Source organism: Thermobia domestica, chromosome 4, assembly GCF_964235325.1.
Source record: "Thermobia domestica chromosome 4, izTheDome1.hap1.1, whole genome shotgun sequence".
Lineage (NCBI taxonomy): Eukaryota > Metazoa > Arthropoda > Insecta > Zygentoma > Lepismatidae > Thermobia > Thermobia domestica.
The window spans coordinates 305,440,714-305,465,971 of record NC_137457.1 but is presented as its reverse complement, the minus strand read 5'-3'; the positions used below and the strand labels follow the sequence as shown (position 1 = coordinate 305,465,971).

Below are 25,258 nucleotides of genomic sequence, written 5' to 3'. Positions count from 1 at the left end.
AATCTGCTACCACCACCGGTTTTCAACATTAACTAAGAAAATATAATATGGGGCCGCGTTGGCTCAGTGGTAGAGCGTTCAACTCTGGTGCATGGGGTCCTTGGTTTGATCCCAGCTCGTGACAAGTACACTTTGTGGTGGACAAACACCGTGTGAGTGGGTTTTCTCGGGGTTCTCCCGTTTCCTCCCTTTCTTCATTCCACCATTTCTTACCATCACCGTCACCTTTAGCCTTGCCGGCATAACCGTGCGAAGTAAAATTTAAAGGTTTCATTTTAAAATATATATATAACGCAATACAAATCAAATTCCTTCACGTGATATACAAACGAAATTGCCCCTTGTTAAACTTATTTTGAACAGTAATTACTCACTATGTTCGATAGCGAACAGTAGATTGATGGTAAATCAACAAATATAAAAACAGAAAGAAGGTACTTTCTTACAGGTATTGTGTAAATATTAAATAGAACCAGTGGCGTATTTAGGGGGGACTTCCGGGCTTAAGCTCTCCCCCCCCCCCGAAATCTTACTTACTATAGTAAAGTATATGAAATATCTTGCAGAATTTTCACATTTTCAGGCAAAGCCCTCCCCGAAAGTTAGCAAAGCCCCCCCGAAAGAAAATCGTAAATACGCCACTGATATAGAACTCAGGGTCAGGACCAGGACAGCCTTTATTCCTCTATTAAAACCGGAAGTAGCAGTCATATTAAAACCGGAAGTAGCACTCATATTAAAACCGGAAGAAACAGTGGCACACCTTCCGGTTTTAATTTTTGGACCTCCATAGTGCAAAACCAGTAAGAGCGATAAATATGTGGTACAGTGAAACCTGTCTATGTTGGCCACCATCGGTTCCATCGAAAAGTGGCCAACTTAGACAGGTGGCCAACTTACAGAAAATAAGTGTGATTTGAGTATTTTTAGAATAGGATTTCTAGTATTACTTAATTGTAAAATTTTAATAAGCAGTGGCACGATAGCTACTTACAAATAATATATATAGAGTAATCATAAAAATATAAGTACTAGAAAATATTACTATAGTATGCGAGAGCGCCGATTTCTCTGTAAATTTGGGGGGGGGGAATTCAGATGCAGAAGGTATATATATGAAGATTTTAAGACAAATTGCACTCAAATTATACCAAATATTGTATACTCATAAATAAAATAGGGGCCACATGAGCTTTGGGGGCCCGGGCCCCCTCGTTCCCCCCAGGATCGGTGCTCTTGATAGTATATTTATTATATATGCATACCTTTCTCTTCCTGAAAACTAGTCTGGTACATTAGATTATTCGGATTGAAAACACAATAACACAAAAAACCATGAAATAGAAGTGTATGTACGCAGTTTATTGAAATTGATATTATAGCACACTGAGTTATCCAGATTGAAAACAAGAAAAGCTAAGTTATAAATTGAGAAAATCATATGCAATTTATGACTTCTTTTCAGCTGTTACTGAATGGTGGTTCATTCTAGACATATTTGGTTTATTCTTTTTGGCAGATATGCACATTCTAATATTGTAGTTATCGGAGCAAAAGATGTTTTGAGAAAATCTTGAGGGAATTCATATCTCAAAACCTCCGCTACCTTTTGACATGCAGTCAGGTGCCAATAAATGACAATTGAGCTTTAACCTTGAGAATTTTCCGGAATTACTAAAGCTTCCCACTGATGAAAGGAGCCGATATAGCTAATGGTTTTACCAAAACACACAGGGTAAACAAATACGTACAACCATTTCCTGAATTCCTGTACGTGCTTTTTCTTATTGACATCTTCCTTCACCACCTTTTTAAGAGGGTACTGTTCTGGCCATTGACCTCCAAGAACAAATCGTGCGAATCTATGCTTCTTTATGTCCAGTCACAAATACAGAACATCTGCCTCTCATATGGGAATTCGAAAGAGTTAAGAAAAATAACAAAACTGTATTTTTTGTGGCCAAGATACGCAGGTAAATTTATCATTATCATCATAGGGTAAACATTGCTTCAGTGTGGCCAACTTCCAAGATAGACAGGTGGCCAACTTATAGAGTAGTAAGTAACGAATGTCTTAAGGGAAAATGCAGGTTCAAGACGAACTAGGCCAAAATAAGCAGGTGGCCAACTTAGAGAGGTGGCCAAGTTGACAGGTTTCTCTGTATATCGATTCAGCACCACCCGAAGAAAAGTTTTCTTTCCGCCTTTGTCCACCTACTATGGGGTTTCTCAACCTGGGGGTCGGGACCTCTAGGAGGTCGCGATTGTAGGTGAAAAAGATACTATAATTAATATCTAGTAGCAGGGATAGATATGTATACGAGTACTTTTAATTCATGCTAAAAATGCCTATACAACAAAGAAAAAAAATAATTGTATACAAATAAGGAACTGGTTAAAAGATAATTGGAATACAAGAGGATTGAAACTGGTGAAAAACTGTACAGTAGAACCCCTCTAATCCGTCATCTTTGGGACTGGGGGCATGATCGGAACGCAAAAAAAGGGCGGATTATCAGAAAATACAAAAGAAAAAAAAAGATTTACAGTAAAATAAACAATTTCTGAACTCAAAAATTATTGTATTGTTCTCTACAGTAAAAACAAACGAACAACACTAAAACTGCACAGTACAATACAGAAAACACGCACAACGAAAGAAACTATACAAGAGATAACGGAGCACTAAAGCGGATATGTGGTAACAGCAAGTAAACAACAATGCCGCGACAGCAGTAAACGACAATGGGCCTCGTTAGTCACCGAAGAGTCGGGACAAGTTCGGATCGAGCACGGTCAGATCAGCCGAGGGCGGACGAGAGGGGTTCTACTGTATATTGAAATACTGGAAACACACGAATACAACAGAAATTGCATGTTGAGACCAATTTAAAATGGAAACTACGGTAAAACCTGGCCCTGATGTGATTTCACTAGTTCAGCAATGTTCGGTTCAATTTTCGTGACGCAAAATAAATAAATAAAAAGCAGATGCCAGTCCAGAATAATATTCTTTTCTATTCAACCAAAGCCCGACCCGGTGTGGGGTTGGGGGTGATCTCATTCCACACGAGTCTTTGCAAACTCCCGTGTACAGGAACACAACGCATAAAAAGCAACGCCAACTAAATCGCAAATTTTGCGTTGCGTTGACGCAAATCGTTACAGAATGTGCCCACAGGTCTTCATTACGGACAGAATACCAGTTGCGTCACGCACTATAGTTCTTTCATTTTATCAAGAAGTTGTGGGCTTTGATTGGATAGTTTCATTATTTCTTTAACGAAGGGGGTTTAATATATATACATCTTAAATCTGGCATAGTGTTACTGGTAAGTAGATGTGATAAAAGGGGTTCGTGATATGCAGAGACAATTTGCCGCCCCGTGCAATGGCATCATTTGCTGTCCCCTTCCTCTATCTCCAGAAACAACAAATCCCTAAAAAACACAATTTAAGTATGCTACCCATCATGAACAACAAAGGGAATGGAAAAGCACTTGAACTCAGAAATGCCTAAATACTACGAATACAATCTCGTTGTATCTTTTTGTTTTTAAATAATAATAATAATAATCTATTATGTTAGTGAAAGATAAAGCAAACATACCTGCAGAGGAAAGCTCATAATCCTTTTTATAGAATATCGAGCTTCAATCTCAATGTATTGGTTTCCAATTCTACTGTAACTAGCTCTTTATCTTTATTTCTTGATTTTCCTTCTACACTGTTAAAATATTTTTTTTTTTTTTAAAAAAACTTATTTCCACCTTCAATGATAAGGAACTTGTTTGTCACAAAGCAGGACTAGTTTTCATATAAAAGCTTCGATAACTAAACTAAATGGAACAGGTGTTCACTACTGCTTGAGAATTGAGTTCTAGTATTTGACAAGAATTAAGCAAATTCAAGGTAGGATTTGTTTGACCTAAACATGATTTATGAATGTACTATTCAAATAGGTCAGCTTAGTAAATTTAACGACCATTATTATGATACCTGTTTCCAACAAGAAATATTTATTTTAAATAGGCTAATATACTCGTAGTTATTACAGATTTTGTCGCCCCGTGCAAATGCAAGTGTTGCACATATGGTAGACCCGGCCCTGGTAATATAAAAGAGATTGAAACAACCTGCTCTATTGGAAGGTGGAGTGGTGTCTCTTTCGGTTTCAGTTTTGGATTAGCGAAATTTGGATTGGAACCTTATAGTAGTTACCAGTGGCGTATTTAGGATTTTGTTTCGGGGGAGGCTATGCATAACACATGAATAAGCACTTATATTTTTCCTTTTGGGAGCGCACAAATTTTAATGAAGTTCTGTATATAACAAATTTATTTCGGGGGGGGGGCTTGAGCCCGATAGCTAACCCCCTAAATGCGCCACTGGTAGTTACACAAAAGGTGAAACGAAACACTTGTTTTAAAACACGTTTACGAAACACTTAATAACGTTATCTCTGCAGTGCTTGAGATAAAACATAAAATCTATTGAAATAATGTGATCAAACTTTTATTATAACTTGTTATTCTGAAGAGCAGTCACGGAAAGATTAAAACTGTAATCAATAATAGTATTTAAGTGTTAATTAGCTATCCAATTAAGAAAGATAAAAGAACGGTGCTTCAATATGAACACATTTGCAATTAAAAACGTTGGGAGCCTCGACCAACAGTTACAGCAAATCTTGTAAATGAAGGTGGCTTTGTAAAAAGAAGAAAAGAAAAGACAAATTTATTGCCCTAATCTGAACAATAGCTGTATATGAGATACAGTATACCGTGTAAAGATTTCGTAATGTTCCACGCAGATAATATTCGCAATTGCCACTATAATACTGTTAAGATCATAATCACAATTAAAAGGCCTAATATACGAAAAAGCACGAAAGCAATTCTAACTGTAAATCCATAGCTACTGTGCCGTATATATATATATATATATATATATATATATATATATATATATATATATATATATATATATATATATATATATATATATATATATAGGGTGTTTCAAAACAACCCCAACATTTGGGAGGTGATTACTGACATCAAGATAAGACTAAAAGTATAGACCAACTTGGGTGCACAAATGCTTCCTTTCGGAGTTATAAGCTGCCGAAAATATAAAAAAAATGAACTTCAAAGGTCCATAGTTCCGAAACTATGAAACCTACCGTAGTCGGGTCAAGACTTCACTTAGGAACTACTATGTGAGCTATCCAAAAATACATGTTTCAGATCCTAAGGTACCCACACAACAATTTTTGGAGAGGGAGTTTGGCTACGGTCTTATAATTTGAAGTACTCACAAACCACCTCTATAAAAATTGTTACGGAAGTACCGCAGGAAACATGCACATTTGGATAGGGCACATACTGATTCCTCAATAAATTCTTGACCCGACTACGGTAGGGACCATAGTTTTGGAGCTATAGGCGTTTAAATTTCATTTTTTCATGTTTTCGGCAGCCTGTAATTCCGAAAGAAAGCATTTGTGTACCCAGGTTGGTCTATACTTTTCGTCTTATCTTGGTGCTGTTGTTTTGAAACACCCTATATATATATATATATAAAGTAACTGTATATAATGCGTATTTATTTGACTTTTAAAATCAGTCTAAATTGTTAAATTTGATTTCTTAACAAGATAATCAAACAATAATATTTTTATAATTTAATACCATGGACTAATCAGTTTCAATTTAATATTTAACACTAATGACCACACAATCACAAAGAAGTCCATTCAATATAACTGATAACTGATTTTAACTACATTTCATGTATCTTTAAGAGAGACAAGTCGACTTATTGGTTAACTTATCGAAGACACATTATTAAAAGAGATTTTATTATATAGAAGACTAGCAGCGTTCACCCCGCTTCGCTGCGGTCACCCCGGAACGCAATAAACTTTGTTACTTAGATAATTTTTACTTTTTCGCTTTCAAGTGATATGATAAAAACCATAGAAGATTGCACTAAATGTTAACATTATATCGCCTGTCATTTATGTTAACCCGCCCCGCTTCGCTGCGGTCACCCCGGAACGCAATAAACTTTGTTACTTAGATAATTTTTACTTTTTCGCTTTCAAGTGATATGATAAAAACCATAGTAGATTGCAGTAAATCTTAACATTATAGCGCCTGTCATTTATGTTAACCCGCCGAGTGACACGGTCATGCGGGTTGCATATAAATACGTTTATTTTTATACCTATGATGAACTAACAAAGGATTTGTACGTTATGGACACTTGAATGGTCAATTATCTCAAGACACTGGTAATTAAAAATTAAAGTGATATGATAAAAACCATCTAGGGTCCAAATCCTAATAACCCCCCAAAAATAAAAGAAATTGGTTCAGCCGTATTAGCGTGATGAGGGAACAAAGGATTTGTACGTTCTCTTTTATAATATAGATGACCAAAACTTCCAACTGCATTTCATTATTATTATTATTATTATTATTATTATTATTATTATTATTATTATTATTATTATTACTAGTAGTAGTAGTAGTCTTATAGCTTGTTCGCAATTAATTAAGTGACCGTTTAATAACCTTTGGCAAGTTGTGCAAATAATGATTAGAGATAATAGGTATACAAAGGCTGTAGTTACTGACTTCATTACACAGGTATTTACACTTGTACACATCCATTAGACTGATAATTTTCTGATATTAAGGCATTCTAATTATGTTAATAAACCAGAACTCTCACAGAGAGGATAATTCACATGGACAGGGCAAATACATAGACATACTTTTTAGTCTTTCGTTTTCGCCACGTCTCTCGATCAGCACAGACCGCCTTATGCAGAGTCGTTTTCACGTACGATTAGCGTCATACTAAAGGTCTGATTACTGCAGGAAACAGTATGTTAGTCGAACTCTTTAGTATGACACTAATCACGCGTCATAACGACTCTGCATAAGGCCCTTAAAGTTTTTTTTTTTTTTTTTAATTTAACGTACCATGATTACGAACCGAGATTAGGTAGCCCTGTGATGATGAGATGGACAATAATGGTGAGACAACAGGAGAACCTCGCGAAAACCCACATTGATTTTCAGTCTTGAAAGTTAATGTATTTTCAACTAAAATTTCGTTCACTAGGAATCAACCATGTATCTTTAGAATACATTACTTATTCCAATATTTTTCTTGTCAGTGGTTATTCTAACAAATAAAACACAATTCTGATCAGAGCAGAATGAAATATATTAAAAACTATACTTACAATGTGTTACAGTTTCAGGTTATTCTAATCAGTAACATTTTTAATACCATGTGAAATTTCAGATAGCATTGCAAAGGGGTCCGCGGATCACTTTCCAAATGAATAGGGGGTCCGCGGATCACTTTCTAAATAAACAGGGGATCCGCGGATCACTTTCCAAATGAGCAGGGGGTCCGCGTTATCGGAAAGTTTGAGAACCACTGTTTTAGAGTTTTTGGTGACCAAGACAGAGTAGCATATTCTAATTGCGGTCTCACAAAAGAGAAGTAGAATTTTATTAATGTAGCATCGTTTTGAAACTCTTTACCTATTCTCATAATAAAACCAAGATTTCTGTATGAATTATTAGTACACACTTCCCCCTATAAATTACAGTACTGAAAAAGAAAAAAAAAACTTTTTATAGGGTCATTTATAATATGATGACATCTGGTCGCAGGTTTTAGAAACAGATGTAACACGTATGGTTCTTTTAATGAACCTTGTGTGTACCAGTTACTAAAATCAGACAATCAAAGTTAGACATAAACACCAAAAATGACTCTATCCAACTTAACGTGGCTTTGTTTAATCTTGTGCTTCCTAACAACACTAACAAATGTAACTTGAGTGCCTGTTTAGTCTTTGCATCTTTCTCTCAGTGTTCAGATTCTCTCTCCCTCGCACCAACTCCGATAATTTTGCTTCCCCCGTTTTCAACTTCTAATTCTGAGAGAGTTCAAGCTTGTTATTCTCTTTATCCAATAGTCCTGACTTCTCTTCGTCTTCCCCACAAGTTATTTTGCATAATTTCTTAGGGGGAATCTTTAATTCCCGAGGCCTCTATTCCAAAAGCCTTACTCCTTTCAATTTTATCTGGGCAATTCTATTATATTTTAAAGCAATTCTTCGTCTTCTTTGAAAAGTGTTTTATAGAATCTGTATTCTTTAATTCTTTTGAAAGAAGTTAACGGTGCAGATTATGATTAAAGACCCCCATAATTTTTGGAATACAGGTAAAAATGACTACTCAACATTGAAAGACATATTTGTACGGATAGAAATAAACATTCAAGTGATCATATTCCGTACGAGTTTGCGTCAACGCAATCCAAACTTTGCGTTTTAGTTTGCGATATTAGAGGTTAGGATTTAGGAGTTAGATTCCTGGGCTTTCGGCATCTATGGCCACGTTAGCCCGTCACGTATGAGGGATGATGTTCCTTGGCGATCACACCATCCGGAGAAGGGGAAGGAAGAAAGCATTAGGAAAGGAAGGAAGCAGCTTGGGACCTATATATTAGGTACCACCCCCGATATTTGCCTGATGTAAATGAGGAAAACCCAGGAAAACATCATTTAGGGTGACTGGCTTAAAAAGCTTTTTGCACTTTTTTGACCGAGTGCCCCCACCGGAATTGAACCCGGAACCGCTCGCACCAAAACCGAAAGTGTTAGTGACTATGTTACGCAAAGAGGTATAGCAAACTTGCGTTGTGCTGCAATCTACGAACTTTTGCAAAGACGTTTGTTTTATCTTGACATACTTCCCGCCAGTGCACCTGGTTGGCCTTTAAAATATTTTCTGATAGCACTCACGTGAACGTTTTAATCCAATAGACGTCTTATTACTTTTGTCATGTAAGTGACGTTAGTTGTCAGCCAGTCCATCAAATTAGATCACTGCTATTTGGCGGATAATTGTAGTGCTCAGTTGCTACACGCGAATAGGTGTGTTGCAATGATTTGTGAATGGTATCGCGTTTTGATGTGTTTCCTAGCGTATTGTAACTGTCAATTTAACCGTGGCGTGACAACAATGCGTTATAGACAGATCCATCCAAGGATCTTATAAAATAGAGGATCTGCCCTTACAACAAAATCTTGAAGCCATACGTTACAGTTTCGCCATCCCTACTCTGCCCACTCCGCCCAATAGGATCGCAATGTTTTGAGCCAACAATCATGGCGGAAACGAAAGTAGCCAATCAGACGATGGCAGAAACGAGAATAGCCAATCGGAAGTGCCGATGCTCGGTTGTTTTTTGGCTTCATCGATTTAATAGGATGAAGATACATATGGGCAGATCCTCTATTTATAACATCCTTGGATCCATCCTTCAGGTGGGAAGCGTGTCAAGATAAAACAAACGTACTCTAGTACGGAATGTGGCCTTAGTACGTAATGTGACGTATAGCTACCTAATACTTTTATATTAACCGCATACTCATCTTAACTTTACGAAAGAATGATCATACAAGGAAATGAGTACATGCTATACTTTTGAAAACGGTCGAGCGTATCCCTAAAAAGAATCCTAAGCATTGCATCTCTGTGTATATCCCACAAAACTGTGTCAAATTAGAGAAAAACGGTGTGCCCACGGGGGAGGGGCAATGAGGGACCGTCCCCCAAATGAAGTTTTAATGTTAGGTGTTTATTTAAACATGTTTAGTAAAAAATGTCGAATGTTTACAATAGAACAAATAGAAGTGCCTGTTCTTCAGACGAGAAGAACAAGGTTTAAATTAATATAAAACCAGAAATTCGTTTAAAAAAAAAAAAAAAAAAAAGCGGAATTGTCGAAAACGCTACAACACACGTTTATTCATTTTTGACTATTAGGCTCTACATTGAATTTCACACTTCCTAACTTAAGCGAATTACTCACATTAAGCATTTTCTGAATAAAAACTACGAAATGTTAATACTAGAAATTATGCCCTTTAGAAGCCGAAGTTTCGAAAAGGCTGAAATACATTTTCAATTCATTTCAATTAGGATTTTACGTACTAGACTTATTACCTCCAACTTAAACGAATATTCACAAAGAGCTTTTCTGTATAAAAAATCGGAAATTTCATTATTATAGAAATTGTACTCTTTCCCCATTAGAAGCGGAATTGTTGAGCTGATTTTGACTTTAACGTCCCTTCCAACAGTGAGGCTATATGAGACGTGGACCTACTGATTAACGTGGTAATCCGAACCACATGTGCTCCCGCCGGGAATCGAACTAGAAGCGGAATTAATTAAAAATAAGAGAATACATATTTCGACAAGAGTTTAGATCAGTGGTTCTCAACCTTTTTTGACTGACGACACACTACTGAATGTGCATGACATCGCGACATATTTCTTTGATATTATTATTATTATTATAAATAATAATAATAATAATAATAATAATAATAATAATAATAATAATAATAATAATAGTGAAATCAATTAGTTTTTATAATGACTCATGAGCATTACTGCCTCTGCTGGAGGTGTTGACTGGTACAGTCTCTCTCGATTTTAACCAATGATTAAATTCTTCATGATTTTTAAACTCTAAAATTTCGCGACACGCCTTAGGGGACTGCGTGACAAGTCATGACGCATAGGTTGAGAACCAATGATAGATATCGAATTCCATCCCTCTAATTTAAGTAAATCCCCACATTTGGCAGTCTTAGTACAGTGTATTCAATGTTGACAATAAAGAGTAGAATTTAAAATTTTCCAAGATGGAAATTGTCCCCTTTCCCTTATTTAACAGTGAAATTTTCGAAAAATGATGAAACACAAGTTCAGTTATTCTGCAATGGGAAGTTCATATCCCATGTTTTATCTTTCTAATGTAAGACACTTCATTCGTGGAGAAAAGATTTGAATCCCCTTTATTCTTTCTTAGTGATACGAGTTTTAAAAATCCTTTATCACTTGTTTTCGTAGCAAGGAGTTTCCTGTCCAAACTTTCTTTCCAGGTATAACCTAGTTCATCTTTATGTTCATGAGTGAGTCAGTTTTATATAATGCTATAGATGAAAGAAAAATTATAAAGCACGTCAACACTTTATAGCTAATAACCACGAACTTTCCAAATGCAAGACTTGGTGCAATACTGTTTAGTTACATAACCAGAAATATTGTATATCATGGAGAGCAATACTTAATTACCGAAGGAAGAAATGTGCTTAAACACACACGCACATACACATACAGAGTAGGGATGGCCAGAACCTATTCCTGGTGGAACCAGTTTTCGGGTCTGAACGGATCCGGTTCTAGAAGATCCGGTTCCGGAACCGGTTCTTCGGATCCAGGTCTAGAACCGGTTCTTCGGATCCAGGTCTGGAACCGGTTCTTCGGATCCAGGTCTGGAACCGGTTCCGCTGGAACCGAAACTTTGTGACCATCCCTACGCTAAACCCGAGCTGCTGGCAAGCTGTGAACAGTATGCTAGATGAAATGGTGGAAGCGACAGGCAGGCGCCCAGGCGGCGGCAGCTTGTCTCATTTGGCTAAATAAACTGGGTAACTGGCAAACTCATTGGCTAAACAGGCAAACTGACCAATTCATTTGGCTAAACACCCACTGGTGGACCAAATTTTTTTTCTGGGGGTACAAGCGGGTCTGGGCGGGGAAGGCACAAGCGCATAGTCCTCTTTGCACTATTTTTGAAGAACTTTGTGCCTCCTTTACGGGTCTTTGGGGGCTTTCGGATCCAGGTCTGGAACCGGGTTTTTAGATCCAGATCTGGAACCGGTTCCTAATATACGGTTCTGGAACCGGGTTTTCAGATCCAGAACTGGAACCGGTTCTTAAGATCCGATTCTGGAACCGGGTTTTCGGATCCAGGTCTGGAACCGGTTCCTAAGATCCGGTTCTGGAACCGGGTTTTCGGATCCAGTTCCGGAACCGGTTCTGAAAACCGGATCTCCGAGAACCGGTTCCTCGCGGAACCGGAACTTTGTGGCCATCCCTAATACAGAGTGGCCCAAAAGTAGGTATACACTCCTGCATTGATCAAGTATAACATTCTAGCTTCTGGGTTTTATTTGCTTCGTCTGTTCCGGGTTTAACGTATAAAGAAAAAGACATTACGAACAAATAATAAAGAAACTAGGTCTACCTGTTTGATAACAATAAAATACAGGGTTAGATTCCCGGCGGGAGTTCATGTGGTTCGGATTCCACGTTAATCAGTAGGTTCCGTCTCGTATAGTCTCGATGCTGAAATGGACCTTAAACTCAAAATCAACTCAACTCAACAATGAAATACAGTACGGGATTGTATACCTACTTTTGAGCCAACCTTTACATGAAGCATTATGTGGCATCACCAGCTGATATATGGCCCATATAGTCGCCAGAGTACTTCATGAACTTTTTTGACACGAAGTTTAGCGTTTTATTTTAGTATGTAAAACGAATTGTATGTAAAAAGTAAGGCGAATTGCAGGTGAGACCCAAAGGAAGAAGTTAAATTTCTTTTGAGTCACTAGATTAGTGTGGAGATTGGAATATATTCTTGGGGCTCTTAATTGATTGCACAAAATAGCTTCTTGATACTGCCGTTCTACTCTATAGCCATCAACGTGAAAACCGAAAGAGGTTGATGTCTACCATTTTTGGTTTGGACACAGAGTTAGGACAAAGGATAGTAGCTCTTCTTCGGAAGCTAAATGGATTTTCTTTTAAAAAGGTTCCCACTATCTCTTCTTATGGTTTATGCTTTATGTAGATCAATACTGAAAACGGAATTTGTATTGGGTTTACATCATTTCCGGTTTTAGTGGACAGTTAAAGGAGATGAAATGTATTCTTGAGACAGTTAATTGATTGTGGGGAACTGCTTTCCACTAACTGCTACAATTTTTGCTCTATAGCAACAATTAAAACCGGAAATGGTTGATTCCTAGTACTTCCGGTTTGTATATCTCCAGTGAACTCGACTTGTAACTTTTGACCCTATATTTCATATCCAATATTGATGATACTCCATTGAGTAGTTCTTGAGATGCCGTTTAAAGTAACCAGGGCACAATAATCGACTAAGGTCGTACAGTTAGCAAAGCTCATATAAGTATGCATCACAAATTAATAGACTACGATCGTATAATATATGCAGGTAAAATACTGGGCTAAAACTCCAGTGTAGAAAGTCAGATATAATGTTGTGAGCCTTTGAACTGACCACCCATCAGCCAGTTGAACGTGAGACATGCTATCGGAACGAGTGTGAACTTAGCAGGACCATTTTTGAAAATTATAAATATTTGCATACCATACATTTGTACCGTAAAAATTTTCGTTTGTACCGGTCTCAAATTCGAAAAAATCGAAAAATAAAGTGGTCCTGCCAAGTTCACGTTTACATAGCAGGACCACTGGTAAATTTCTACAAATTTGATGATTTTTCTTTATGAATCGTATGTACTACGTTTGTACCGGATTGTACCGTAAAAAATTTCCTTTGTTCCGCTCTCAAATTCGAAAAAAAAAATGAAAAATAAAGTGGTCCTGCTAAGTTCATGTTAACATAGCAGGACCACTGATAAATGTCTACAAATCTGAAGATTTTTCTGTATGAATCGTTTGTACTGGATTGTACCGTAAAAATTTTCGTTTGTACCTGTCTCAAATTCGAAAAACTCGAAAAAATAAAGCGGTCCTGCTAAGTTCACGTTAACATAGCAGGACCACTTTATTTTTCGATTTTTCGAATTTGAGACCGGTACAAACGAAAATTTTTACGATACAAATAATTCGTACACAAAAATCATCAATTTTGTAGAAAATTATCAGTGGTCCTGCTGTGCTCACGTGAACTTAGCAGGACCTCTTTATTTTTCGATTTTTTCGAATTTGAGACCGATACAAACGTATGGTATGCAAATATTTATAATTTTCAAAAGTGGTCCTGCTAAGTTCACACTCGTGTTATCGGATTTATCTTTACGTGAGCTACGCGCCAGATACACATTACATACCAGGGGGTAAAAGTAGATTTGAAAAGGTAGGGGAACGGATGACGTTATGTCATCCCCGTGCCTTCTTTGCCCATTGTTTGTTTGTTTGTTTTTAGCAAGTAGAGAGACACCATCAGGCCCGGATTAAGTGAGGGGCTTAAGAGGGTTATAGCCCCGGGCGTCCACTCTGATCAAAATCTCAAGTGGCTATCTAAAAAGAATCATGAAGATACAATCATCATCGTAAAATAAAATATGACCAAAAATATGAAACATATTCCCTTAACTTTCCTACTGTCCTTTCGCAGATGTATTAAGTGAAATCAGCAAGGGCCACGTATTTTTTTTCTAGCTCCGGGCCTCCAGTTGGGTTAACATCATAGCCCTGGACATCATACATACTTTTTTGGAAGTGGGGTAACGGTATCCTCCCGTTTTCCCCCTCACTTTTACCCCTGTTACATACAGTAAATATATATATATATATATATATATATATATATAGTCAGGGGCGTAATTTAGGGAGGGCAGGAGGGGGCAATTGCCCCCCCCAAGAGTTTGAGGAATACATGTACTTTAATCGATTGTCTACTAATATACTAGTACAAAACATGAAAGTCTTATGTCGGCGGTACTCTTGCCCCCCCCCCTAAGCGAAGTCTGAAATGACGCCCCTGTATATAGTTCTTACTTTCTATACCTACAGAGCTTTTATCAGCAGCTATTCTAGTACAATAAACACTTCATTCACATCACCCTATGAGTAAATGTTCAAAGTATTCATATCATGACTGAACAGAGGCTTGAGTGAACGTAGAGCTTCATTAATCTTTAAACATGCTTCTAAGTCGCTGGCATGCGGCGCATCAACTCTCAAACTGCCACAAACTCTGTTGGCGCAAGAGTTCCCCATCTACATCGCCCACTGCAAATTTAATACGGCAAAAGGGCTTTACACATAAAGAGTACGGAAGCTGGGAAAAGGAGAAGAGTTTATACAGATCAATCATATGAGTGTGGAATAACTCTCTTAAATTTACCCACCATTAGGTTATCCATTAAGAGACCAGAACAAGGTTTATTAATAAGCTTCTAACAAGCAAAAATGGTAAATTTGAGACCAAATAAAATCACTAATTTAAAGAGTATTCATCGGTTCTGAACTCGATTTCCTTACATTATTATATACAGGGGCGCATTTAGGGGGGCAGGGAGGGGCAATTGGCCCCTCTGAGTTTGAGGTTTATATGGATTGTATCAATATAATAGTAGACAATCAGTGAAAAACGCGAAATTTTACTTATATCAAGGGGTCTTGCCCACCAAGCAAAATCTGAAATGACGCTCCTGATTATATATATATATATATATATTAAAACTTCTCTGAGTAATTACTAGAATAAGAGACATCTGTTACTGCTTATTGTATTTTTTTTTTTACATATACATTATAGGCCTATACAAACAAGGAATTTGATCCAACAGAATAAAAACTAGTCTTTCTATTTCAAATGTGCCCTCAGAAAATGTGAAACACCCCCATCCCCGCCGCCTTCCTACAGAGGGAATCTTTCCTTTGCTTCGGGGAAACAAGTTGCCAATTTGTTATTCAGTCCTTTGGTCCAGTGGCGTCATTTAGGGGGACACGAGGGGCAATTCCCCCTCCCAAGAGTTTGACGAATACATATACTTTAATCGATTGTCTACTAATATATTAGTACAAAACGTGAAAGTCTTATGTCAGTGGTACTCTTCACCCCCCCCCAAAGCGAAGTCTGAAATGACGCCCCTGCTTTGATCTTGACGAATGAATATCATAGGCTACTTACAATGGCTAACAAGACAAGCGAAGCCCGTGATATAATTCGTTGTGGCAACGCTTCTAGCATCCAAACAACTGAAAGAACTTGGGCACAGTAACTCTTTCGAAGGAAATACGGGAAAACACACATCGGCAGCAGAGCCAGCGAGGCCACACTTGAAATACAAAGACTCTTTCAATCACTATTGTGAACGAACATTCTTTATAGCGCCATAAAAATTCGATTATCTCGAAAACTACGCATGCGATTTTACCAATAAGTATTTCCATTGTTCAGGGTCGAAGCGATCTATCTATTGGTATAGTCTTATTTCTGGACAATATTAAATAAAAATGGACAGATTTAATAACTTTCCGCTATATTTCATTAATCATACCCTTGTTCCCCTACTGTCACAATGAAATGAAAAACTTTATAACAGTATGAGTTTTATCTTAATAGGTGGCATGGTTATCGTACAGCACCAGTTTTATCTTAATAGATGGCTTGGTTATTGCACAGCATCAGTTTTATCTTAATAGATGGCTTGGTTATCGTACAGCCTCAGATTTATCTTAATAAATGGCTTGGTTATCGTACAGCCTCAGCTCTATCTTAATAGATGGCTTGGTTATTGTACAGCACCAGTTTTATCTTAATAGATGGCTTGGTTATTGTACAGCACCAGTTTTATCTTAATAGATGGCTTGGTTACTATACAACATCAATTTTATCCAGGGGTAAAAGAGGATTTCAAAAGGTAGAGGAACACATGGGTCATGCCGTCCCCCGTGCCTATCTTTAACCATAGTCATTTTTTAGGAAGTGGAGGGCCGCCATAGATATTTCTATTTTTTACGAGAACCATCTCAATATTGTCCTAAAACTCTGAATGGCTTCATATCAACCAGTCAGTTGTTTGAAATGACCAAGGATCTGCCCTTACAACAAAATCTTGAAGCTATACATCACAGTTTTGCCACCCCTACTCTGCCCACCCCGCCCAAGATCGCAATGTTTTGAGCCAATAATCATGGTGGAAACGAAAGTAGCCAATCAGACTTCCCGATGCTCGGTTGTTTTATGGCTTCATTAATTTAATAGGATGTACGAGATACAAATAGGCAATCCTCTATTTTTATAACATCCTTGGAAATGACTAACTAGAGTATAGAGCGTCTCTACCTCAAGTATGCCCGCGCTGGCGTCCATGTGTATTTTCCCGTACCTCACTGGAAAGAAGAGGGCCAAGTTGCTTTGATCGAGATCCTTATCGGGGGCGAGTATGAAGTATGTTTCACATTTTTTTCCGAGGGCACACCTAAAGAAAGGCTCTAAACTTCTTTAGTCGTCACCGGTAACAGGGAGTCTCTCAGTAACCAGTTTTCGCAAAAGTTTGCGTACCGCAACACAACGCAACAGACCATTAAAATTACTGTGTCGATTATTGCAAATTTTCCGTTGCATTGACTTTGGTAATCTCATAGGAAATAGTACCCAGTGTACTTAAGAAATACTACGCTGATTATGTTCCATACTGTTAGAAAGAATGCATGCAAATAAATTGTTTGAACGCTGCACGCTTGGGCAAAGAACTAAATCACCACGAAGACAATATTAAATATGCTGGCTATGTTTAGTACTTACTTACGCAAGCAAATTATTATGCTTTCGCTTCAGCAAAATTTTGGAAATTTTAGTTTTCTGGTGAGGTAATAAGAAGAAATGGAACTAACATTTAAAGCACTGGTCACTCTTCTTTAGAAAGAGGACTTAATTTTTATATATATATATATATATATATATATATATATATATATATATATATATATATATATATATATATATATATATATATATATATATAGAAGGTGTGGAAGTGGTTCGCTCGTGCCCAATGGTTAAATGGCTAAGTCTTAGTTTCATTCCTTCATTTGACCTTAAAAAAAAATCATCTTACTGTATTTCTTTAAACTTAAGTTAACAACACACTGAAGTACCCAACAAAAAACACACTTTTAATGCAATTTATAAAAGCACTGATTTTAATTTTCTACTTTTAGTGCATTTCATAAAAGCACTGTTTTTGCCTCCTTTTACTGCATTTTATAAAATCATTGTTTTAAATTTTTTATTTATTTAGGTGAAGATGGGGTGATAAGAGACAGAAGTAATTTAAAATGTTAACAGTTTTCAGGTCACGTTTCTCATTCTTTGTATATATATATACTTTGTTACTAGGCAACACAATAGAAAATTATTTTATTTCTTCCCAATGTATAGGAAGACTGCGAAAAAATATTTTCTTAAAATTTTAGTTGTTGTCTTCTACTACCCCACATCATTAATGCTGTACAAGTGTATGCAACCATTTTTTTTTTTTTTTTTTGGTAACATTTATAAGAACTAAGTTGTAAAAAGAAATTTTTCACGGAAAATACTGACTTTCGGTACAGTCATGTCCAAAATGATTGTCGCATGTCTTGTTGTGGGAATATCATTTGATAATGATTTTGCAGGGTACTTTTAATACTGATACTCTGTGTATAATCGGGAAATATATATTTGTGTTAAATTTCATAGGAAAAGAATTATAAATACGAAAATTAGAATGAGAAACAAAATGTTGCTAAATAGACAAAAAAGTTTTTTTCGTTATACTGTTCTTATTTACTGCTCTTTTGACATAAAATTTGCCACATACATGTCTTTGCCGATTACACATATACTAACATTCTAAGAAATACCGGGCAAATTCGTTGTCAAATTATATTCTTACAACATATTTATACACATGTGACAATTATTTTGGACATGACTGTACCTAAAGTTTTTTGTAGACACATTTTGAAAGACAGAAAAAAAGGTTAAGAAATTGCCTAGAAGCAACGATTTTTTAAAGGCTTGTAGACAGAACGATACAGTAAGCTGTGGGATTTTCTTTCTTTTCGGTTTTTCTTATGATAAACCAAACTACCAGCCATTCTATCTCTATTACCCCCTCTTCCAAGTTTTGGTTGCATTGTGTAAGGCAATAGTTTCTCTCCTTTTATTGCGAAAAGAAAAATGCTCGAACTTGTTGATATGAAGTGGAGAGAACGTCCACTGTTCTGCATCCAGTGAAACTTCAGTGAGAGTCTGGGTTGTATAAGCAGCAGATACACGATCGTTATCTCGAATTAATTTTACTGTAAAACGTTAAGGTAGAGCAAAAATTATATGAATATCGTCAACGGATTTATGCGTGTGTACAAACTTTCAGAGCTCTAGTTAATACGGAAGAAAGGGACAGACATTGGTTAAGAAAACCCTTGTAAAAGTGCGAATGTGCATTCTTTCTTTTTAACATGTTGACTGCCATGCGTATGGAATTTCATACACAATCAAAATATTTCATTTCTGTTGCGTTTGTTTTATAGGTGTATATGCAATTACATACACATGGCTTAGAAGTCCACGCCGCATATATGCAAAACCATACACAGAGTAAAGCATACATCTAAATGCCTACCGGTACAGTAAAGGTGGAAACAAGACTATTACTGTTGAACTGTTGCTGGTGGTGCAGAGGTGATAATATATATGGTGGCATTCAAGGTGCTAATCTTCTACAATATGTATCGCGCGCTAATGAAAGCGTTGATGATATGGACGATTATGATGAAATAGCGCAAGTGGGGGGGATACAACCCGGAGAAAACCCACACATACGGTGTTTGTCCACCACAAAGTTCATTTGGTACGAGTTGGGATCGAAATAGTGACCCTAGATACCAAAGGTGAGCGCTTTAGCACTAAGCCACCACCGTTGACAGTGCGAACGGCATTACTAGAGCAGACGGTTCTACCAAATTTTGGAACACTTCTTACATTTTCAGGCTACATTGGAGTTCTTTTAGCAGAGCATGCACTAAATTAGGAGTTCCATTACACTTGCAAATTGATTTCAGGACGACTCAGTAGGGCATAAAGCACGAACTAACTTGTGTTAGGTGGCCACTAAAACACGAATGCTTTCTAACCGAGTCAGGGCAGAAGCGCAGCAGGGGGCCTCAAGCGGTAACGATGGTGTACATCCGTAGGAAGCAGGCGCGTCAGCGACGGGGTGTATACGCATAAACGAGGATAGTGGAAGACTGCACACTTACACATAGGATACTTTCACTATCACTCAAAATCAATTTCAATATGTTGTACACTGACAGTAATTACTTATATTCACACTCTCATTCCTTCCGCAAAAATGATTCACATCATATTTTACCTATAAACTTTCTATTTGGTAGAATTACCTGCTCAGTGGAACCCCTGCGAACATATGGAATGGACCTCTGAGCCCTTTAATGTTCCTTGGTCAGGTCCTTCGTTCTTTTTAATAGAAAATGCAATTAATTCTAGACTTTTTTCATATTTTGCAGTACATTCTAGAAAAAAAATACATATCACTAGCTATTATAGTGCTTATAGGAAGTCCATTAAGAACTGATCAGAAGTTGAAGAGTGAATAGGTCAAAAAGCGGTTCGTTTTAAATGTATTGGCGTCGGAAAACTCAAACGGCTTTAATTTTCCTACTTCCATTTACAAATTAGTCAACTGACTCCTTGTAAAATGCCATCGCAGTTGATTAAATTTTAATAACCTTAGAACTACAAAACCCTACTGAGATGGTTAATTCTCAAATTTACATAACAATTGACACTTTAGACCATTTTCAAATGCCTGATTAATAAATAAGTAAGTAGTCTTAGAATTGTACCCAAATTATTCAAGAATTTTCCTAGATACGTTTCTTTCTTTTTTTCTTTTTTTAATTTAAAGGCAATTGATTGAATGGGAGATAAATATACAAGCTAACAAGACAAGCGCTTCGAATCATCCCACATGTTCTTTAACCCTTTTGGGACCATGTTTTTCCCCTTACTACAGTGAACAACTTGATTCTAATGCTACATATATACAGGGCGGTAGGTAACTCCTCCGACAAACTTTGGGAGATGATTCCTTATATGATATGAAAGAAAAAAGTTCTTATAAACATAGGTCGAAAAACGTCTCATTTCAGAGTTATGAACCGCCGAAAATTCGAAAAATCATGTTTCGAAACACCCTGCCTTAGAAACTATAGGACCGATCCCAAGCGGTTTAAGGAATTATACAGGAACTAGTATGCGAACTATCTAAATATCCATGGTTTACCATCCTCCGTTATCGGCGAAACAAACGCGTTATTAGTACTTAAAGGAGTATCCCTATACCTCAATTTCCTTTTTACAGTTCGTTTCGCCGATAACGGAGGATGGTAAAACATGGATATTTAGATAGTTCGCATACTAGTTCCTTTGTAATTCCGTAAACCGCTTGGGATCGGTCCTGTAGTTTCTAAGGCAGAGCGTTTCGAAACGCGAATTTTCCAATTTTCGTCGGTTCATAACTCTGAAAGGAGACGTTTTTCGTTCCATGTTTATTAGAACTTTTTTCTTTCATTTCATATAAGGAATAACCTCCCAAAGTTTGTCGGTGGAGTTACCTACCACCCTGTATATTAAAAAAAAAAAAAAGCAATGATGATACCTTGCAATCCGAAGTTAATCCGTTGCAGAATCCATCTCGAGTTTCAAGATTTTTTTGTAGCCTTTAAAATAATACAAACGGGATTAATCAGTTCCTGGGTCCCACGAACTCCGGTTCTCAAAATGATTTTTAACAATAATATACTGAATCTTAATTTCAATTTCAGCTTTAACAGCTCCTTACAACAGTGGTGATATTTCAAAATTACAGATCAATACACTATGTTGTAGTGTCGGTGCTAAAAATTCAATCAACCAGAGATTGTACATGTTTACCTTTATATGTCTTATAGGAACTCTTTATGGTGGACATTCCCTCCTTCTTGTTATTGTTTTATCCTCACATTCAGGATGATTTCAAACAATCATCAATCCTGTAAGACTTTTAACGCAAAGCCAAGGCAGCTAAGCAATATTTTTTATTTCCCACGTCTATATCCACTGCATATTATGTAAAGCTCTATTTAAGCTATATTAGAAATGGCATTCACAGCATTGAACAAATATCCACAGGAAGCCTACGAGGCACAAAAACATAGTCTTTTTTTTTTTCGCTAAGCCCACCTCCACTTTAAAAAAAATAAAAGTAAAATAAAAATAGTGAATAACTTAAAAGACAATGAATATCAAACGTTTAGAAAATGAGAGACAGTATCTGCAAAATACTGTTACATGAATATTAACAAACCGAGGTGAATTGAACTCAGAAAAGCTCCCGACTTCCAGAAGCTGTCACCAAATATCATCTTTATTCTTCAGACGATGGGCTACTTCCCAACCAAACTTTGTTCAGATCCGACCAGTAGTTACCGAGAAATAAAGTACCACACAGAAATCGAACCGAGCCGAGCTGTCCCTGGCCGAACTCGGCCACCAAATACTCTTCGACTATGGGCTACTTGCTCACAAATTTTAATTCAGGGCTGGCCCATAGTTACCGAGAAATAGAGTACCACACCAGGGTGTCTATTAAAATTTCAAAATGAAATTTCGTGACCTTTTTCTTTACCAAACCATAAAATTTCGTAACATTCTCAAAGCCGAATTCTCATACATGCGATAGAAGCTTACTTTGGTTACAATTTGGTAGCGTCTAAAGCCGACCACAGGCATTTTTGGTGGTAAACTTTGACGCTTTATAGGACAGAATTTTCCGGTCTGCACTTATATTTGTACAGATATATATATATATATATATATATATATATATATATATATATATATATATATATATATATATATATATATAAATCATGACCCAAAAGCTAAATTTCTTGACTTCCATGACCGTTTTCTGATTTCGTGACTTTTTCATGACTTTCGTGACGAATAGACACGCTGCACACACCAGTAAAGCTCGGCCCGGTTCCTGGTTCAGCCCGGCCACCAACATAGCGATCTTCCTTCCTTAGACTATGGGCTACTTGCTCACCAAGTTTAATTCAAGTCCGGCCGGAAGTTATTGAGATATAAAGTACCACATGTAAGTCAAGCCGAGCCTGTTCCTGGTTGAGCCCGGTCACCAAATATAGAAATCTTTATCCCTTAGACTGCAGGCTACTTGTTCGCCAAGTTTAGTTCAGATAGACTAGTAGTTACCGTGAAATAAAGTACCACCACACGTACCCCTGGATATAAATGTAAGCTTCCATATTCTTGCACCGGGAGCTAGTAACATGCAGCGATGGCTCAGTGGTAAAGCGCTTACTTTTCGAGAGTGGAGTACCTAGTTAGATCTAGCTCTCGTCAAGCGGGTTTTGTGATAGACAAATAGTATACTTGGGTTCTCTTAGGGATAGACGATATTTTGTTTTGTTTTAAAAATTTAATTTTTAAAACAAAAAATATCGCCTATCAGAGAGCACTTCAACAGTAATATTTAATATTACTATTGTGGGACTGAAATTGGATTTAAAGGGAATCGAAAGTGTCACTGTTCATCTCAATTACCCCAAAAACTAAAGATTCGACACTAACATCAGTCATTTTCGATAATTTTTATATATCTCTTCCCCTTCCCTACGTTGCACCGTCAAAGTGAAATGATGAAAACCCTCCCAGGCAAACCTCATCTACGTTGAAATTTTGATCGAGATTGTTCGGGTGGTTCAAGAGTTATTAAATTCCCCTCCCCTGAGCTCTACCGTCAAAGTGAAGTGATGAACTTCCCAGGCCTGAACCTCATGTATGTTCAAAATTTGATCGAGATCGAGAGTTATTAAGTTATATAGTGAATTTCTTATAAATTTGGGTGCCCAACAATTATGACGTCACAAGATGTGCACCCTAATTTCTGGTTTATAAGGTTTGAAAACGGTTATTAGTTTATTTAATATCATTTTGTAGACACTACCTGGCTTATTCTCTGCATTTTTTGTATTCTTCACCGTCTTTTACTAACTACAACTCAAACAAGTGGGATGGGTTTAGCGAAGAGCCTTAACCATTTGTTGAAGCATCATGACGACATTCCCGCGGCGACACTAAAACAAGGTAAGATAAAACTGTTAAGAGCTTGACATACAAAAAATAATACAAAATTTACCATTTTTCTTGTTGCTTGATTTCATAAGTGAAAGAAGATAATGAAATGCAACTTACCACAACCATAGATAATGTTATTCTACAACAGAAAATATGAAACTCAAGAATTTTCAGTGTTGCTAGAGTAACATTTCCCCAAAAATCCAAGTTAAGGCAGCCACCAGAAGAACGACTCAACTGCATTTAATTATGTATTATGATGTCTTGGAATGCTGTGAACTCATTTTTAAATAACAATTGTATTTAGTCTGTAATAAAATAGTTTTAACATATAGTTATTAAAATTATTATAAATAATAACGTTATTTAAAAAAGTAGTTCACAGGATGCCAAGACAACGTGATACGTAATCAAATGCTGTTGAATTTGTTTCTCTAGTCGCTGCCTTAAGTTAATTTTCGGGGAAACGTTATTCTGGCAACACTGAAAATTCTTGAGGTTCATATTTTCTGTTGTAGAATAACATTATCTATGATTGTGATAAGTTGCATTTCATTATCTCCTTTCACTTATGAAAAACAAGCAACAAGAAAAATGTACAATTTTGTATTATTTTTAGAATGTCAGGCTCTTAAAAGTGTTCAACTACGAGATTTGAACCGAAAACCTCCTGACTTTAAAATAAGCGTGCAAATACTCACTAGCTCGGTCTTCTAATATTAAGAATTATTCTTTTAAAAAAATAAATTAATTAAAACGCTCCTTTTACAAACGGAAAACATACAATGGCATCACAGAATTGTGGCAACCGAAAGCTCCGGGAAGCATATTTTCAGACTAACTGATCTTAAGCACTGTATTTCTACATCGACAGGATGTGATTCCCATTCTAGTTCGCTTGACTAATTTGTCTATTGCTGCTAACAGAAAATAAATATTTAAAAGGAATTTCATTTTTACTACACCAATGTTTCCAAAAACGAACTGTTATACGAGCTATGTTAAAAAAAAAGACTATTTTGTTAGTTTTTAGCAACGTGAAATAATCGCCAACGAAAGTGCATACATCGTTCTACGCGCTTTCAAAACAATAACTTTGGAATGAGTAAAGCAATTTTAGTATGCCAACCTTACTAAGTGGTTTTATAATATATGGTTAATTCCTCTAGACGATCTGAACCAATAGATGGCAACATGTGCACCTATCCTTTAAATGTATCTTGTAGGGAGCAATAATATTCAAAATAACTCTCACAAATTTAAGACTTGATTGTTCAAATTTTGTCCAAAGGCAAGTTCAATAAACAATTACAGAATAATGAGTGCAGTTATATATATAATGAGTAAAATTACTCTCAACAATAAAAGGGAGCACTGTTTTATGAGTAAAATTAAATACTCTCAACAATGAGAGCATGTT

The 25,258-nt window shown here is 36.6% G+C and overlaps 1 protein-coding gene across 3 annotated transcripts in view; it reads left to right on the top strand.

Annotated features, from left to right (window-relative positions):
* Positions 1-25,258, top strand: part of LOC145684275 (uncharacterized) — a 227,240-nt gene that overhangs the window by 187,288 nt on the left and 14,694 nt on the right. The gene's annotated exons all lie outside the window — the stretch shown is intronic.